The 19,141-nt window shown below is 37.4% G+C and overlaps 1 long non-coding RNA gene across 1 annotated transcript; it reads left to right on the forward strand.

Moving 5' to 3' along the window:
- The first annotated feature begins 9,041 nt into the window (after positions 1 to 9,041).
- LOC132683871 (uncharacterized) lies at positions 9,042 to 16,155 on the forward strand. The gene is made up of 3 exons (XR_009612430.2): positions 9,042 to 9,147; positions 9,945 to 10,112; positions 15,749 to 16,155. It is a non-coding gene; the product is annotated as an uncharacterized LOC132683871 (long non-coding RNA).
- The last annotated feature ends 2,986 nt before the right edge of the window (positions 16,156 to 19,141 follow it).

Here is a 19,141-nt window from a genome sequence, read left to right on the forward strand (position 1 = left end):
AAAGTTGTCATCCAGGGTAATTGACTCTGTATTTTGTCTTGGTGAAGGGAGGGAAAACCCAAAATTAAAAAAAAAAAAACAACAACAACTAAACTAAACTAATAAAGAAATTCATCAAAGTTGTAGGATGTAAGATCAACATGCAAAACGACAAACAATCTGAAAATAAAATTAAAAAATTCTTTTTATAATGGCATTAAAGAAAACAAAATACTTAGCAATAAACTTAACCAAGAGATATTGAATTTCTATGCTAAAAACTACAGAATACTTCTAAAATAAATAATATGTAAATAAATGGAAAGATATCTAATATTCATGAATGGGAAGACAATATTGTTAAGATGTCAATACTACCCAAAATAACCTACAGATTCAATGCAATCCCTATCAAAATTCCAATGGCATTTTTTTTGCAGATATGGAAAAGCTGATTCTCAAATACAAATGGAATTACAAAGGACCTTGAATAACCAAAACATTATTGAAAAAGAACAATATTAGAAGACATATACTGGATTTCAAGCTTTGTAGTAGCAAAGCTACTGTAATCAAGAGTATGGATAGACATATAATCCAATTGATAAAATTGAGTCAGAAATAAACCCATACAGCTATGGACAATTCATTCTCAACAAGGGTACTAGGACCATTCAATGGGGGAAAGAATAGCCTCTTCAACGTATGGTATTGGGATAACCTGATATCCACATGTAGAAGAATGTAGTCAGACTATTACCTCACACCGTATACAAAAACTGACTTGAGGTGGATTAACTACCTAAATATAGGAACCCAAACTACAAAGCTCTTAAGAGAAAACATGCAGGTAAATCTTGATCTTAAATTTAGCAATGGATTCTTAGATATGACACCAAAAGCCCAAGCAAAGAAAATTAGATAAATTGGGCTTCATCAGAATTAAAGATTTTTGTGCATAAAAGCACACTATCAAGAAAGTGAAAATACAAAGTACAGAATGGTAAAAATGTTTGCAAATCAAGTATCTGATAAGGGCCTAGTATCCAGAATACATAAAGAACTCTCACAACTCAACAACAAAATGACAAAAAAAAAAAGTTAAAAAATGGGCAAATGATACCCCAAAGGTATACAATGGCCAACAAGGATATGAAAAGATGTTCAGCATCATTAGTCATTAAAAAAATGCAAATTGAAACCACAGTGAGATATCACTTCATACCCCATAGAATAGTTATAAACAAAAAGAGAAAATAACAAGTATTGGCAAGAATATGGAAAAATTGGAAATCTCACCCTGTGCTCATGGTGATAGAAAATGATACAACCACTGTGGAAAATGGTTTTTGTGGTTCCTCAGAAAGTTAAACATAGATTTACTATATGACCCACAATTCTGCTCCTAGGTATATAGCGGAAAGAACTGAAAACAGATATCCAAACAATAGCCTGAACACGAATGTTCCTAGTAGTAATATTCACAGTAATCAAAGGTAAAAATGACCAGACTGTCAATCAAGGGATGAATGGGTAAATAAGTTGTGGTATGTAGATGCAATGGAATTCAGACATAAAAACAAAAACAAACAAAAAAAAAAAAACAGGAAGTACTGACCTATTATAGAACATGAATGAGCCTGGAAAATATCACTCTAAATGAAAGAAGTCAGACACTAAACATCACATACTGATGATTCCATTTATGCAACATATCCAGAATAGGTACATCCACAGAGGCAGAAACCAAATTTGTGGTTTCTACAGGGTGGGGAGAGGGAATAATGAGGAGTGATTGCTTAGTGGGCATAGGGTTTCTTTTTGAGGTGCTGAAAATGTTTCGGAACCAGATAGAAGGGATGGTTACACAACATTGTGAATGTACTAAATGTCATGGAATGCACGCTTAAAATAGTTAATTTTCTATTTACGTGAATTTTACTTCAATTAAAAAACTAACCCCCCCCCCCCCCCCCCCGCAAAATACCTCTCCTGAGAATTCACAATCACAAGGCTGACCCAATGTGGGCTGATGTTGTAAATTTACATCACCCCTTTATTGGTAGCACCAGCTGAAGAATGGCATAAGGAAATGCAAATATTTTCTGGAGGAAATACACTCTGTAGGATTCAGAATAGTCTCATAGAAAAATATCATCAAGCCTGAACTCACAACAAGAGTAGCAAAATGCCGCAGGAAATAAAGCACCAAGGCCAAGAAGTAGCATAGACAACAGAGAGCAGAATCAGGTTCATAAGGCTTCAGATGTTGGAATAATGGAATTGAGAGTATAAAAACATGTCCAATATGTTTAAATTTTCCAAAGGCAGGCATTAAGCATATGAATAAAAAATTTTAAAAAATTACGAAATTGATCAGGAAGATCTAATTTCAAAAAGAACTTCTAGCAACGAAAAAAATATAATTACTGAATTTAAAAACTCAAAGGAACGTTTACATAGCATATCAGACTGAGCGGAAGGAGAAATTTACAATTGGAAAATAGAGCAGAAGAAATGGCTTCAGAGTACAACATGTGTAAATATTAAGAAAACATAAAATGGAGGTCAAGGAGCATTAAAGTTAGAAGGTCTAGATCGTGCCTGGTCAGAATTCTACAAAAGAATATAGAAAATAGAGAAGTCAGTATAGAAAGAAATAATGGCTGCTACTAGTAATTTAGTAGCACTTTCCAATACTGACAACGGACTGGAACACAGATTCAGGAAAGCTCCTTGCAACCTTGTAGAGCAACAGCTCCCACCACACACCCGGAGACATGCCTAGTGACGTTGCAGCTTGCCAAAGATAAAGGAGCACAGACAAAACACCTACCAAGGAATGACAGAAGCTAGAATGGAAGCCAGAAGATGATGAAAACTATCTTCAAAAAGTAAAGAAAATAACTATCAAAGAACTATACATGTTGTGAAGCCAGTTGAAATAAAGTTTTTATCAGACATACAAACACTGAATTTTTAGCAATAATCTCTTACTAAAGGATCTTCTAAAGGATGCATCTCAGGGAAAAGGAATATATACTAGAGGGAAAATGTACAAGAAGAAATGGCATTTTTTTTTAAAAAGCCCAGTGATGGAGAAATTAGTGTCCTCACTGTTCAAAGCAGAAAAAAGGCTCAGAGATTTCCTGTGATCTACAACTAGTAAGTGAGAGAATCACCCTTAATATCTTGGTCTGTGTGTCTCAAAGCCTGTATTCTCTCTATATCTAACACGTGGCCCAGCTGTATTAGTCTACTAAGGTTGCCATAACAAAATACCATAGACGAGGTGTCATAAACAATAAAAATTTATTTTCTCACTGCTCTGGAGTCTGAGAAGTCCAAGATCAAGGTGCTGGTTGATTTATTTTCTGGCAAGAACTCTTTTCCTGGCTTGGAGACAGCTGCCTTCTCTCTGTGTCCACACATGGAGAAGAGAAAGAGAAATCTCTCTCTCTCTCTCTCTCTCTCTCTCTCTGCCTCTTCTTATAAGGCCACAATCTGGTCAGATTGGGACCCCATCCTTGTGACCTCATTTAAATAATCTTAATTATCTCTTAAAGTCCTTATCTTCAGATCCAGTCACATTGGGGCTTAGGACTTCGACACAGGAATTTGGGGAGAAAGGGGTTCAATTCAGTCTATACCACCTGCCTTCCATAGAGTTTTCTCTAAATTCCTGCAAGTTAGTTATAGACCCTATAATGAATTCATTCTAGTCCCTAAATGCTGAAAGGGGAAGTTTGGTGCTCCTCACTGCAAACTCATTCCCCACCCATCTCTTCTCTGTTTTGTGCCTCAGGAGGTTAACCCTTGCAGAAGCTCTGTTTGTTGTCAGATGACTGATTGTATCTGGCTCATAGAATGCACTGGCAGGAGATGGATAGGTTGGAAGAGAGAAAAACCAGGGTATTTCTTCCCTACTCCTCCCTTGCTTTAGTACCACATATTGGGCAGCTGCTGTGTTCTTCCAAAACTACAGTTCTAACTGAACAGTCTTTTTCCCATGGTCCTAGTTCTTACTGGGTTCTAGTAACATTATTTCTTCTCTTTGTCCCTTCAGCCCAAGAGATGGTAATGTTACTAGTCCCTGGATGGCCCACTAGCCTTTAATTTGTTCCTGAAACCCTGTCTACATTAGGATTAGGACTGTAAGGAATTCTGTCATTAACATCTTTTCATTTAAACCCTGTGAAAGGTGAATCCCCTATCTTACTAGGACCCAGGACCAGACCAGCCTTGCTTAAATATTGTTTTCAATTTAAAGCTCAGGTAATATGGGACTTCCATGCCATTCCACATTTGTATTTGGAAAAAAAAAACTCATATGTACATAGACGTCCATTTCATTTAGAAGGGAAAGATGAAAAACAGATGGGGGAAAATGCTAGAAGGAGCGAAAGGGATCTTGCAGACTTGCATAAAGAAATTGTCCCTTATATTGTTAGAAAATCCTAACTTGCCAAAGGGCCTCTCACAAGGGAGCCATATAGAAAAAAATGCCCTTTCGTCTTCTTATGAATAAATTGAACATCATTACCCAAGTATTGTTCGTTCCTCTAATGGAAGGGTTACAAGAGGAGATCATTCATTTTCTTTATGACTCATTTTTTTTTCACTTTTTCACCTTTGAAATGAGAATAAGTAGAAATTTTCAGTACTTTAGTTTAAAATAGGTCATTTCCCTCTCTCTGTCAAAGAAGTCTTACTTCCCTAAATTGTGTGATTGGGTGTATTCAGAGAGTTTCTCTAGGCTGTGTAGCTGCATATCAAAATCAGTGTCATTCTCAGTGTTGGAAATGTGTGGTGGAAACCTGCTGGGATTGCTTTGTAAATGCATAGGTAGGTCACAAAAGTCAAGTCAGTAGGTTGAAAAGAGGACTAGGGATAGTCTCCAGCCAAAGCCATATAAGTGGACAGTGGGCAGGGGCAGGGAGGTTCAGATGCTGTGATATAAAGTCAAGAAAGGAGCCAAAGAATAGGGCAGGAAGCTCTCCTTGGTGCCAAGCCTTGTTGCTAAGACTGAGAACAGTCTGAGAGAATGTCCTTTTCCACATACCAGAATTCCATGAGATCAAGGAAATGTACCTAAGGGAGAATAGCTCAGAAACTTATGTTAAGTTCATTAAGAATCAGAAAAAAAAAACTTGTGCTATTCATATATTATATAGAGATTGTAGCCTTAAAATCCCCAATTCTACCTTAGATGTGTCCCAAACCATCAGTGTTGACACTGTGTGAGGTCAAGGCAAGAGAGAGCAATGAGTCAGGGAGGGAGGAAATTGCTTTTCACTGAGATAAATGCTTGTCCCCTTGGTGCCCAGGGTCATGGTGACCCAAGAGGGAAGCCAAGGCTAATAGTAGGCAGCATCTCTAGGATCTTCAGGGCAGAGGGTTCCAGCCTTAGTTTATTCTGTTAAACACCTTGAACATTGGAAACATGACTTCATGACTTCATATTCCCAACGCCGAGAACTGGTTTTGCCCTCTACTAGGGAAATAGCAAAGGTTGACTGAGTGCAAAAACGTTCCCACTTCTGGTCTCTCATTCCCTACCCTTACCTTAGGAATGATGGCTGCAAGGAGACTGCGCCTTGGTTGGACCTCCCACCTTGCCTGTCACAGCAGCCACTCTGCTACAGTGCGTGGTCGCTAAAGTTCAGCTAAAAGTCTAGGTAAGAGTTGTTCCAGGAGGAGGTTGGGGTGAACTTTTCAGCCAGAGGCTGGCCCGGGGAAAGACTTCAGAACTTGCCCCTGCAATGCTTTAACAGCAATAAAGTCAAATGGTACTTTTCATAAAGTGAAATTCACAGCAGCTCTCTGTGGTACGTAGGGCTACCGGCCAGATACACCCGACAGAAAGCGCCTGCCTTGCTCTCTCTGCACAGAATGATGACACAGGGGTAACAAAGGGAAATACCTGGGAATGTCAAGTCAAACAAATTGTAGCTCTCTCTGCTATGTTGTTCTGTGACCTTGTTCTGAGGCAAGTCACACCCGCAGGAGGGACATTCAGAATAAGCATGTTTGTCATTTGAGGCTTCTATCTGCTCTAAAAAGAACTCTAAATCTTCCTTATGGAGGCACTGACATTTAGTTTGGCACATTTTCAGATACTAGAAAAAGAACCATGACTTGACAAAAAAAATATGTCAAGTTAATATAAAGCAGAAGAGGCAATTATTTCAAGGCATTTAGAGAATAAATTGCACATAAGTGTGCAAATACAAGTTTCTAAGTACTAGGATTTCTATTTTCTTTTTTCTTTTCTTTTTTTTTTTTTCTTGTCAATAGGTACCACGTACCTTAAGTAAGATAACTGTGGCATTTGCAAATCTTCTAAACTCAAGTGAGATTTTTTTTTCTTTGCGGTATTCAGGGTTATGTTTGTTTTCTGCAAAGTGTGGTTTCTGTTTCAAAGTCCAAGAGCATCAAATAAGCTACACTTTATCGCATCTAAAGATGAAGGAGGTAGTTTTTCAGAAAAGCTATAGCATCCATTTTAGAGTAAATATTAATCTTAAATTTGGCACGTGTTTATCTGATGAACCTCACTGAGTGTGTTCCAAGTTTCAATTAAATCCTGTACGAGGCAGGAAACCCATTTGTTGATTTGATGGGGATGCTACACTTTTTTTTTTTTTTATGTGACAAAATGACCCAGAGATGCTCACAACTTAAAATGTAAGGGATCCAGAAAGACTCCTGGGGATACAAAGGCACTTTGGAAACTAGCTGTGCTCTTTGGTATTTGTTGCTATACTTGCTGATTATTTTGCTTTCTTGTGTGTGTTCCAAAAGGGCACCTGATACTAAATGCCCACCTTTTTCATTGTTCTTCACCAGTTTCTACATCCTGCAGCTTGTATGGTCCTGACAATTGGAAGTAATATTTGATCCCCCCAAACTAGCCCTTCCATCATTCTACCTTTAAAGAAAAAAGACTGGCCCATGGATGGAATTAGAAAGAGGAAGTTCAGGGCCGCCAGGCTGGCTCAGTCGGTTAAGCGTCCGACTTCGGCTCAGGTCATGATCTCCCAGTTCTGGAGCCCCACGCTGGGCTCTGTGCTGACAGCCCAAAGCCTGGAGCCTGCTTCAGATTCTGTGTCTCCCTCTCTCTGCCCCTCCCCTGCTCGCACTTTGTCTCTTTCTCTCTCTCAAAAATAAATAAACATTAAAAAACTAAAGAGAAAGTTCTTTTTCGTAATTCCAACAACAGAACACCTTCTGCCATTTATTACTGCCCAAGTATCAGTTATTTGAAAGCAGATTAAAAAAAAAAAAAGCTTTGTGTCAGAAACACTAATATGTCATGCCCAAATCATGTGGAGCCTCTTGAACTCTTAAGGGGAAAAGAAGACAGCCAGCTTTTAGACCTTCTGCTTTCCTTATTAACTTTGACCTTAGCCATTTCTCAATCAGCTGCTTACACATCCATTTCATACACTAGAGGTGTAGAAAATTTCATAAGAAAAGCAACCAGCATAAAAATGACTTTTTAAGGAAAGTTCAGCAACCTCTGTATAGATCGAATAGGACATGTTCAAGTCACTGACTTCATTTATTAAATGCACTTCCCTGATGTGTTAAATAACTCTTTCTCCTAAGTGCAAAAGGTTTGTGTAGCTCTCCCTGCCCCCTCCCTTCCCATCTCCACGATTTATGATGTTCTCCTGACAGGCTTCATATGTCTAGGGTCCATTAGGTAGGAAGGTAGTTTTACCTCTGGGTGAGTCCTGAAATAATCCGGGGGTGAACATTATTGTTTGGCAGTCTCCCTGGATCTTTATGAAGGAACAAACAAGAAAAAGAATCCGGAACAGAGATATTTATGGAGAGTTTTCTCTTGCATTTAAAACAGGCTCTACAGTTTTCTTTCTATGCGAACTTGTATTATTATTAATTTGTATATAAATGCACAATGCTCTCCCCTTAAAGAACATGTAGAATTGAAAAAAAGGTGGCATTAAGAAGGTGGTTGGTACAACTGTTTCAAAATAATTTGGGGCCAGACGTGGAGCTGCCCAAGTCATAAACTGGGACCACTTGTCGGTACCCTGAGGATGGAAAAGTAAATGCATCATGTATTTAAAACATGGTCTTGTGCCCGTGAATTAGTAAAGGATGTTTATAGATGTGGAATGTTCTAACATTGTCTGGAAACAGCTGCTAATGCTGGATCAGTATCAGGTGTGTGTGTGTGTGTGTGTGTGTGTGTGTGTCTCAACCAGACCCACAGGCCCGCAGAAAACTGAAACTTAGTAGGGGATCAAGTGAAAGTTAAGTAGCTGAATAAATTGAGTGCCTGTTTTTCCTGAACTTTTCTCCAGCAGAGTTTGGTGTCCCAGAGTACTTGGAAGAACTACCCCGCTTCTGAACATTGTTACTCTGAGAGCCGGCATTTCAGGTGGGAATTATCAGTTTAAAAAAGGGATTAATACTCAGATAAGGATTGAGCCTGCAAATGTTTTGCACAAATTCCTTTAAAATGGAGCTGCAAATGTGTCAGTCCTTTTTCTTTCCTTTGAATGGATTTTATTACTAGATTAAGAACTGCCAACTGCCAAGCTCAGTAAAATGTGAAATCATTCATATCTTCCTACCCTGTAACAGGCTGGCTTTTCCAAGCACCTTTCAGTTAAAAGAATAATAATAGTTCTTAAAAATATGAAAATACTGGTTACTGATTACTACCTGTCCTCAGGCCTGGTTCTAACACATTGTCACGATGAAAGAGCTCAGATGAAATCTAAATTTGGTGTTAGAAGTCCATTGCTGGATTAATCATTTGAAATAAAAATGTCATGATTCTGACTCTTTGGAAACTGCTGCACTTAACTTCCAAACTGTTGCTTTTAAAAAGGCTAATTCGGGGTTGGGTACATTAATGTCAATGTCCTATAAAACTGCCAGCTTAAAAAAAAATGTCAGCAGAGACATTTTTTCTAGCCGATGTCAGCACAAAAGGGCGCCTCACTTGTTTCATCTCCAAACAGCTGCATGCTTTCATTGACATTTGGTGACCTTTCTTTGTGCACCCGGCCTAACCTCTTAGGTTATTTCCTGGCCTCCCTTCTGTGACCTTTGACCGAGGCTGACCTTTAGCTGGAGAATGTGACATTTTGTTCTCCTCTAGCTGACATGTGATGCTCTCATTATTCAAAGGTATGTGAAAATAATGACCCCGAGTGACCTTTGAGTTTCCTTTCATTTATTGGTTGTTTTTGGTGGCTGTTTGGCATGTACTGGCCTAGGTGAAGGGGGGTGAGTAAGGATTGGGCCAGGATAAGATGGCCGCTGTCTCTTTTTATTCCATTTCGAATCCCTTTCCTATTGAACAAGCCACTGTACTGTGGATGACTAAGCCTTGGTAACCTCTGTTTATTGATTTGGGGACAATTTTGGCCTTTGAACAATAGGTCTTTTTGAAATGTAAGAATTTTGGTAGTGAGGGAAGCCACTAGCTTGTTTCTATCTTCTTCCTACTGATGGTACTTGCAGGTTTCTGAAGACCATTTTCCATTTAATAATGCTAACTCTTATATTTAGAAAATGAACCCATATAGAAAGGTAATCTATGACAAAGTGAATAACTGAAAAATTTGTCATTGATGTTTTGTATATAAATGGTCGGGTTGGATCTTTGAAGGATGCCCCATTCTCAAAATTTTTATATATTTTGTCATATATTTTTAATAAACCTTGATTATCCTTATAGATTTAATGTCATATTAATTTAAATGTATATATATATTTATATTTATATATATTTATATGTAATATATAACTTATATATTATATATAATTTATATATATTTATATATATTTATATTGTATTTATAATATATATATATTAATATCTGGCTGTGAACAATGGGTCCTGAGTATGAAAAGAGAAAATAAAATTTGAGCACTGACAAAATAATGTTAATAAATTGATTAAGTTATTTTTGGAATTTCAGATTAGAGGCCATTTGTCTGCAAGAATTTAGATGTACTGACGATACTTTTTATCTCCAACATTCATTAAATAATTTATGACATCTGATATCCAGTTTTTCAACAAGACAAAATGTATTTCTACTGAGGAAAAACAAACAAAACAAATAAACAAACAAACAAAAAACAAGGTAAGGAGTTGACATCCCTTTATATAACATGTATCTTATCTGCTGGTATTTTGCTCAGAGTCAAGTCTCACTTCATAAAATTAATTGCCTCTAGAATAGATCTAGCACAGCACAAAATTGGATTGCTTGGCCAAAATTTAGTATGGTCATTAGCTCTGAGTTTTCATAACTTTTGAGATGCTGATGATGAGTTTACAGGTTGTTATAAGTACAGCAACAACTACATAGTCTTCCACAAAACCATGGGGCCCTCTGACTACGCACATTCAGGTAATTATAGAAGGGCCCATCATTCCTAAACTATCCTATTCTCCTAATTTCATGTCCAAACATTTGAAGAGAAAAAAAATTACACATTATGTATTTTCTTTTGGATATACTAAAAATGAGACTTGAATGCTATGGGACTTTTCCCACCAATGACTTAATCCATTGTTTGAACCTGAATTTAAGAAACACTGGCATAGGGAACTACTTTCGTTCAAATAACCTATGGTAAAACCATCCTTTCTCATTCCTGAATTGATGGGACTAATTTCAAAGTCTTCAAAAAGACTAATTAATGGGGACAAGAGAGGCAGGTGCCTCAAGGAACATGGGTGTTTTAAGACTAAACAGTACTTCACTTCAACCACACTAATGCAGTGTGGCATCTTCCTAGAGGAGGCGTGCTTTTAGTCCCAATTTGCAAAAGGGTGCCCTATGGGCTGTGGACTCAACAAATGTTTGAATGGCTACCTTGAATACTTACAGAATTCCAGATGCATGGAGATGAAATATAGATCAGGCATGGGTCTGACCTTCAAGGAAGATGCTACCCGATAGAAGAGAAAAATTATTATAGCACACTGAAATTTCTAAGTGTTATAAGAAATAAAGTTTTGTAGGGGTTCCACGAAAACTAAAGGACTTCAACCTAAATCAATGCATTTTGCCAATTTTAATAGCACTATTCAAAGAATTCTAAAATTCTACTCACAAAATTTTGGCTTATTTATCAGATTCATTTCTCGTGCCACTGTCCTTATGACTAATGGTATATATTGCTTTATCATCCACCAATCATCTGAGCAAGCTTTACAAATAATTAGATTTAGGTCCATTACCTCCTCTGGGATGAAAGCCGGAGCTAATGGCAAAGCCAGAACTTCTACTTCTCAGCAGCAGCAACAACAACAACACATGTTTAAACTCCTAGGTCAGGGTTTTCTGGCTGCAAAACAAACTAGAGAGGTAGCAATTAAAGTGGAAGATTAAGCTCACTTAATTAATGTAGCCAAGAATTCCAAAGGGAAAGAAATGTAGGGTATGTCCTGAATGGCTACATATTTACTCATGAGTTTCAATCCTGTCCACATTCAACATGATTATTTGCTTCATGAATTTTTTTCTCACTTCCTCTTCCAAATACTGACAACTTAGAAAATCTTTTATCTTCTTCTTTTTTTTTTCTTGTAACCAATGGTAAGTTCCACAGTCTTAGAAGATAACCTCAAAAGTTACTCTGAACAATGAATCTTATGATTTGTACAAAGGATCTCATAGGGGTTTAATTGCTATTTTGTTTCCATTCAAATAGATTTAATTCAATAAAAGACCAAGTTAAAAATACTTCATGGGTCCTTTACTGAATTGAAGAGAAAGGTTGCACTGATTAATAAAAAGAAGTATCTGTTGAAGTATAGGTAATATATATATTTTTTACCAGGGGTAAAAATGTTTAATGAAAGCAAGCTACAATCAGAAAAAAAACAAAAGCAAAGAAATGATCAATATGGTGGTAATTACATATATTGCATTGGAGGGATAGCTTTGTTCTGTTATTTTATAGATTTTTATGAAAAAATGATTAAACTTATTTTAAAGAAGTTTTGGGTTCCCTGATGGAGAAATACTTGGTGCCTTAATCTCCTTCATTCATTTGTTATTTCTTTATTTTGGGAAACAGCATTAGAAACCTGTTTTTGCACTTAGCTCATTTCATTCTCTGTTAAAGATTCTAACTTGTCAGGCATTTAATCACCATTAAAGACAAATGTTTTCACTCGTTCAAAAAAGTTTTCACCTAGTAATAAAATATGACTTGCCACACAAGTGTCACCCTTCAGGGACAAAGTGGTTTAAAGTGATAACGGGTGACCAAGTTGTAAATGTTTAAAAATTGTGTCTGGCAGGAGGCATAAGTTTCCCTCTCCAAACCCCAATAACCCCGAATTGAAGAGAGCCAAGGTCTGTTTCCTGCTTTGTGATACTGGCTTATTGTTATATAGATGTCTTTAACCACAAAGACCCCATGCTCCCATGTGGTAGATTCCTAAGAAACCATAAATCTACCTCATTGGCCAAGTAATGGTTTTTCAGCATCTGTTTTGTTAAACAACAGAAATATGCACTCAGGTAGTAGAAGAATTACTTTTGCCTGGGTAACCCTAAACAAATTTCCACGTCTTTTGTTACCTAAACTCTCAAACTTGGCCGTGATTTCCAGATTATTGGAATTAGTATAAATTCCAAAAGTAAAATGAAATGGAGACTTAATAGCAAAAAGAAGTAGCAAATTTCTAGTTTTACACAGTTTAAGAAAAAAAAAAAACACTAATACCGTTTCACGGGTTGTCTAATCAGATGAAACAATTTTCTCTGTGGTTCTTTGGGTACTTACAACTTTGTCTCTTTCTCACCTTGTACCCTGAGATATATTGTAATCCTTTCTAATGTCACTGAAATCCCCTGCTGCTTCTTGAAAAGGAGTCTAGGTATCATGGATATTTCTGCATCATTATTGATTTAAAGGTACATACTTCTTTCTTTCTTTGAGTAAGGATTTCTTTTAGCTTGTTAAGTATAAAACTACACAATAGTAATGATTCTTTAATTTTTAATCCATGAATTACAAGAGAGATGATTACTAGGATGGGAGAATTGATTTTGTGATGGAAGCCGGAAGGGAGCCCATAGACTGAGCATCAAAACCATGTCCAGTCAAAACAACCGTCTCAAGAACTACCAACACTCACTGTTATTTTGCCAAAGGATTTCTTTACCTCTAGTTTTAAAACAACATATTTCAAATATCGAATTCTTGTTCTCTCAGATCCAAACGTGTTTTTTTTTTATTTTACTGATACAATGACCATATATTTCCTTAAGTGAAAAAGGTGCTTTGATATATTATTTCTAAAATTAAGAATACAATCCTTTTGACACTGTACTGTCAGTTTTTATTCTCAAAGATTGATACATTACTCTATGGGACATAATAACTCAATATTTATTCTTGAATAAAATTGAAATACTCTCTATATACATAAAATCTGCAAAGGAATTTATTTAAGCAGGATAATGGTTAATTTATAGTGTTAAGCTCAAAAGAGCAGAAGAAGATAACAACCCAATTTAGGTAAGGATGCAGCACATATATGCTCGAGGAAAATAAATGTCAAATAGAAAACCATATCTGAAATTCAGATCACATTTAGATGCACAAAAAAATGTTAAAAGCAGTAGGGGGGCGATTGTATTCCAATTAGATTTCTTTTGCTCACATCAACCAGTCTTGGCTTGAAAGTTAATCATATGATTTACAGGGCTCTTGAAGGAATAAAAAGGGAGAAGTAAATGAAAGGGAGGAGGAACTGATAATATAACATTTCTAAGAAGGCCATCAATTACAAAGTTTGGTCTTGGGGTGAAGTTAGGGTAGGTTAAAAGAAAGTCATTAAAAACTCAAATATTTTTACAACTTTGTTCTTTTTGGTGTGTGATATCCCTCACAGGAGATTGTTTTTGAACAATAGGAAAAACCAGATAAAGAATTCCAAGTTTTATATAATCCTTAAAGACACCGTAACCAGAAATCAGAGATTTCTTAAGGTTTAGAGTTGCTTGTTAGGGGTTCCCCGCGGGTGGAGTGGGGCAGGCAGTGCAGGGCACAAGTTTATTACAGTCCGGGACAAATATCGATATACATGTTTTGGTTATGGGAAACTCAAAGGGGTTAACTGTATCAAATTGCAGTTTGTTTGTTTTGGGGAAAAGAGTAATAATTAGGTGAAAAACTCAGAGAAGTCAAAATGCATCTCAAAGATAGATCCAGAAAAGAAGTAGGTTTTGATATTTGCTACTTTCAAAACCCAAAGAACAACACATAAGCTGAAGTGGAATATAAATTGGAGATTTGGGGACAGGTCTAATCAGTGTGTGTGTGTGTGTGTGTGTGTGTGTGTGTGTATGTGTGGATGTGTGTGTAGTCTTTTGTTTTTTATTCAAGTACACTTGACATACAGTGTTTTATTAGTTTCACGTGTACAACACAATACTACAATTCTATACATTATGCTATGCTCACTACAGTAAGTGTAATTATTATCTGTCACCATACAATGTTATTATAGTATTACTGACTCAATTTCCTATGCTCTACTTTTCATCTCTGTGACTTATCTATTTTATAACTCCAAATCCTTTTGCCATCCCCCCACTTCCTCTCCCTTCTGGTGACTACCAGTTTATTCTCTGCACTTAGAGGTCTATTTCTGCTTTGCTTGTGTCTTTGTTTTGTATTTTAGATTCCATATATAAGTGAATACATATTTTTCAAAGGCCCTTGATGTGTGTGTGGTGTTGAACTGGTACCAGTTGTATAAAACTGTGATAAGGTGACAGTTGACTCTGTAAATATTGAAAAGCTCATGGCAGACTCATCTCTACAGATTCTAAAATAATTTGGGGTTGCCGTGGTGGCTTTAATTTCCTTTTATTTGTATGAGGACTAACAAAGGCTGTATAAGCCATTTTCACAGACACCTAAGATACTACAAGTATTTTCTTGTGAACTCTTTTACAATTTTTTTTTTTGAATTTCCTTGTTCTCTTCACACAATGGTTGATCCGTTAGAGTTCATAATCAAGAAAATTACAAGAAAGAAGACTCAACTGAATGTTTTTATTTTAGTGGTATTGTCACAGCCTTAGGTGACTTCCAATATATTTGTTTACGCAACAAAATCTTTTGATATCGTAGCAGTATTGGTCTTAAAAAATATTTTCATCGTAATGATGCACAGGATGATACCGGGGACACAAATAGTTATGAAGAAAGCACCAGGAGTTATGATGTAGATATGTATATAAGATCTTTTCATAATGCAAATTACATGAATTTGAATTAAGTGACTTTTAAGAACATCGATTATTGATCTGATAAGCTATTAAATCCATTAAGAACTTTTGGGTAAATAACAATGTTTAAAATGGATGCTGCTTTATTATAAAAATTCTTATGAAAAGTACTTAGGGTACTCTCTTACATGCTGAAGAGCCACTTTTTAACATTAAATGTCTTGGGGAAAAATATATTTTAAAATTAAGAACCATTTAAACTATGTAACTATCAAAAAAAAAAAAAACCCGCAAAAAACGGACAAATAAAAAACCCAGTAATTACTCAGCAGGTAGTTTATCACTTATATTATTTAAAAGTGACCAAGACATTTTGTTTTAAATCCCTGTCAACGTGACTTACATATTTTTTAAAATGACAAGCCATTCTATGCCCTACTGATTGTACTATATACTCTGCCCCAAAAAATATACTTTTTATTGTGGTGCTGATCCCCATTTTTGAACATTTATAGGTGTCAAGGAATCTATGTACTGATAAGCTACCTTCATAAAAACATAAGCATCATGGAAATATGTCACCACTCTGAAAAGAAATGTCTTTAGTCTCCACTGGAGATGAGGATTGGGCTAGAATCTTCCTAGCTCTCTGTGACATCTTATCTTGGTGTAACAATAAAAGTAGAGAATGTTCTTCCATTTGTGAAACTTTTGGTAAGTAATATTGATGAATTAATTAATGACCCATTTTTGCCTACGTGGCAAGTTCCTTGAGGACGAGAAACAGTTACAACTGATCTTCGCATACCAGAATGTCCGCTTGATAATGCCTGATGAGTGCATGCATGATAGATGAAAGAATGTATCTAAGAGGAAGAGAACTTCTTTTCTACCTAAAGGAAAGTTCTACAGAAACCAGAGAGAAAACATCTTTCTAAGGAAAGGTAATACATAGAATGCGTTTTAGAATCATAAAATTTTTAAATTGGAAGATTTTGTTGATTGTTAAAGCAATTACACCTACACATTCAATACACGTTCACTCACTTTTTATAAATTTCAGAAGTTTGGAAATTACTTTTTTAAACTTGATTCTTTCCCTCTCCCCCAATTTGAGACTTTTTTTTAAATATTTTTTTAAAGTTTTTATTTATTTTTGAGACAGAGGGAGACAGAGCATGAGCAGGGGAGGGGCAGAGAGAGAGGGAGACACAGAATCTGAAGCAAGCTCCAGGCTCTGAGCTGTCAACACAGAGCCCGATGCGGGGCTTGAACTCACAGACTGTGATATTATGACCTGAGCTGAAGTCGGATGCTTAACCGACTGAGCCACCCAGGCGCCCCCGAGACTTTTTATCTTTCAGCGGTGAGGAACTAGGTCTCTATTTTTTTATTGTTTACCTAATTTGGCACAAAGATCGTGGGTAATTTTTACAAATCTATCTAACTTGGGACTTGAAAAGGGAATTATTTCTCTAAACTGTTCGACTCACTTGGTTTGAACACTGTGTTAACGAGGCCAGAGCAATATACTTTCTCTCTGTGGCCACACTCTGGCTCCTAACTTCTTTCACGGCTCTCATTGAGAAGTCAGAAGAGAATAGAAGAATCCAGAACAATCACAGCTCAGTCCTTACTCTCAACAGGTCATTTGCATTAAATTTTTTTTACAAGAAGGATAGCAGGATAATTATTCCTTGCAGGTCGCCCATTGGCATTACAGTGCTGTGATTAACAAATGCATAAAACTAGACAAAGACCTTAAGTTGTGCCTCTTCCCTACTCCTTCCTAGTTCATAAATGTACAAGAATGTATGAGATGTTAAGGGTAGTGAATCACTATTACCAAAAACAAAAACAAATCCTGAATCTCCACAAATACATCAATGTGGGGTCATTCCATCAGACCAATACCTCAAGTTTAAGCATGCCTTTAAAGCCATGTGAACTTTGAAAGATGCTTAGCTTTCTTTGGAGCCAAGATAAATACCCTGTATTATGTAAATATTTGCATTGGTATGAGATTTTTGCTAGGACTTAAACCAGCTCAGGGCCCCCAGCTAGCATGAGCACAAGTTGGGGGGGGGGGTTAGGAAGTATGACTGAGGTAAGCTTGCTCACTGCCGATTATTTCCCAGGTCACTGAGCTCTGTAATTACCGAAGGATCAACATCTAGGGCCAATAGTCAGGGCCTCTCTTGAGATGCCTGGGCCATGAGCTATTTTAGTGTCACCTGCTTTCCATATAACCTGCTGTTTTGTTACCACTGTTGTTGTTACTTTTGCTTTCATAGTTGCCTTTATTAGAGCATCTTTTTCCGTTCTAAATATTTACGTGCTAAAAATAATTTTAAACCTGTAAGTATCTGAAGCATATCAAATGCTCAATAGAAAATGGGGTTGACAAGCCTGGAAGGAACATCATTTATGAAGAGTCCAATAGATAGAAATTTCCCTTAATAAAATAAATCCAATAGACAAACACAAAGCATAGCTGCACAATAGTCCAAAGTAATTTCTAAGCCCAGCAGACTTCAATAAGACAAACATATTCCAGCAATGTCATAACAATAAGATTATATATGTGTGTGGTGGGCGAAGGGGGTTGGGAAGTAATCTTAACCCTGAAAGAAAGCCTGCTTTTCACCCAGTAGACACTGACGGTGTAGCTAGATCAGAATTTATAGTTGGATTTCATTCAGATTGGTGAGAACACAGGCTGTCCTGATTCTTTAATACTTTAATTATTACCAGGTTTAAAAGAATTTCTAAAATAACGTGCCTGCCTGTTGTTAAATAAGAATATACTGTCTACTCACTAGCTCTTCTTAAAATTTCACAGCCATACTGGGAAATAAGCAAACGGGATTCATTATCCCCACCTGAGCAATGAAGAAGTAAGATTTAGGGAAGCTGGAGAGTGCTTGGTCTGGGTTTTTCCCACACTAGTAAACCATTATTCCTCACAGACTGTGTACGCATAGCAATGAGCTCACTCCCCTGGCACCACAGCTCTATTCTGTTTACAAGCCAAGCCCCCCAAAATGATTCTTTCAGGGTGCAGGTACCATTTTGCACATGAAAGGGAAATACCGCGTCTCTGCTGGTAGACTGCCTTACAAGCCTCAATGTGCTTGGGTGAGGGAGGTAAGGGAAAGAGCTTGGAGGGGCAGGCTCAGTTCTGGCCTCACCACTTGGAGGGCCCTGCCTCAGCCACCTCACTTGTTGGGGCCATGGTCTCCCCATCTGTAAACCAGGAACTGACCCAACCCGAAAACGCTACACTATGCCCCTCACTGCCCCACACGGCACCACGTTCTCTGGCTCTGTGTCTGATGCATTCTTGGTTCCTTCTAAATCTTCTCTTGGGAAGGGAAGGAAGTTGGTTCACTGAGAAATCAATGCAGGGTACTAGTAAAGGGTTACGTCTCTGGAGCACTTGCATTAAAATTAATATCTGGAAGGTGAAATTTCAGTAGGTGTCAATCTGTGCCTGGTAGGGAAGAGTATATTTTTGGGGGTGCCATGGCAAGGATGGCTGTCCCCTGGATGTGCCATCCTGATTCTCTTCCACAGAAGGACATGCTGCCCAGCTGTAAGACAGGTGGTCAGCATGGAGCTTCCAGCTGGCACCCCCTTCAAGGGCTGGCCTCAGCTACAGAGTGGGGCCCCTTCACCCAAAGTCCCACCCTCCACTGTTACCTGCATCTAGTAGTGAGCAAAGGTATGGGGGGGGGGGAGAATGAAGGGTCAGCACATGAGCCACACAGGGGTAAAGGGGATGCAAACAGATCATCTTCGGAGATTCCAGGACTGCTGAGGTTTTGATTGGCGTTTGCCATCGCAGATTAATTTCTTTCCACCAATAGTGGGGTCTGGATTGTGCTGGGGAGGGTGGAACTGAGGAG

Source organism: Panthera onca, chromosome C2 (genome assembly GCF_046562875.1).
Source record: "Panthera onca isolate mPanOnc1 chromosome C2, mPanOnc1 haplotype 2, whole genome shotgun sequence".
NCBI classification, from domain to species: Eukaryota; Metazoa; Chordata; class Mammalia; order Carnivora; family Felidae; genus Panthera; species Panthera onca.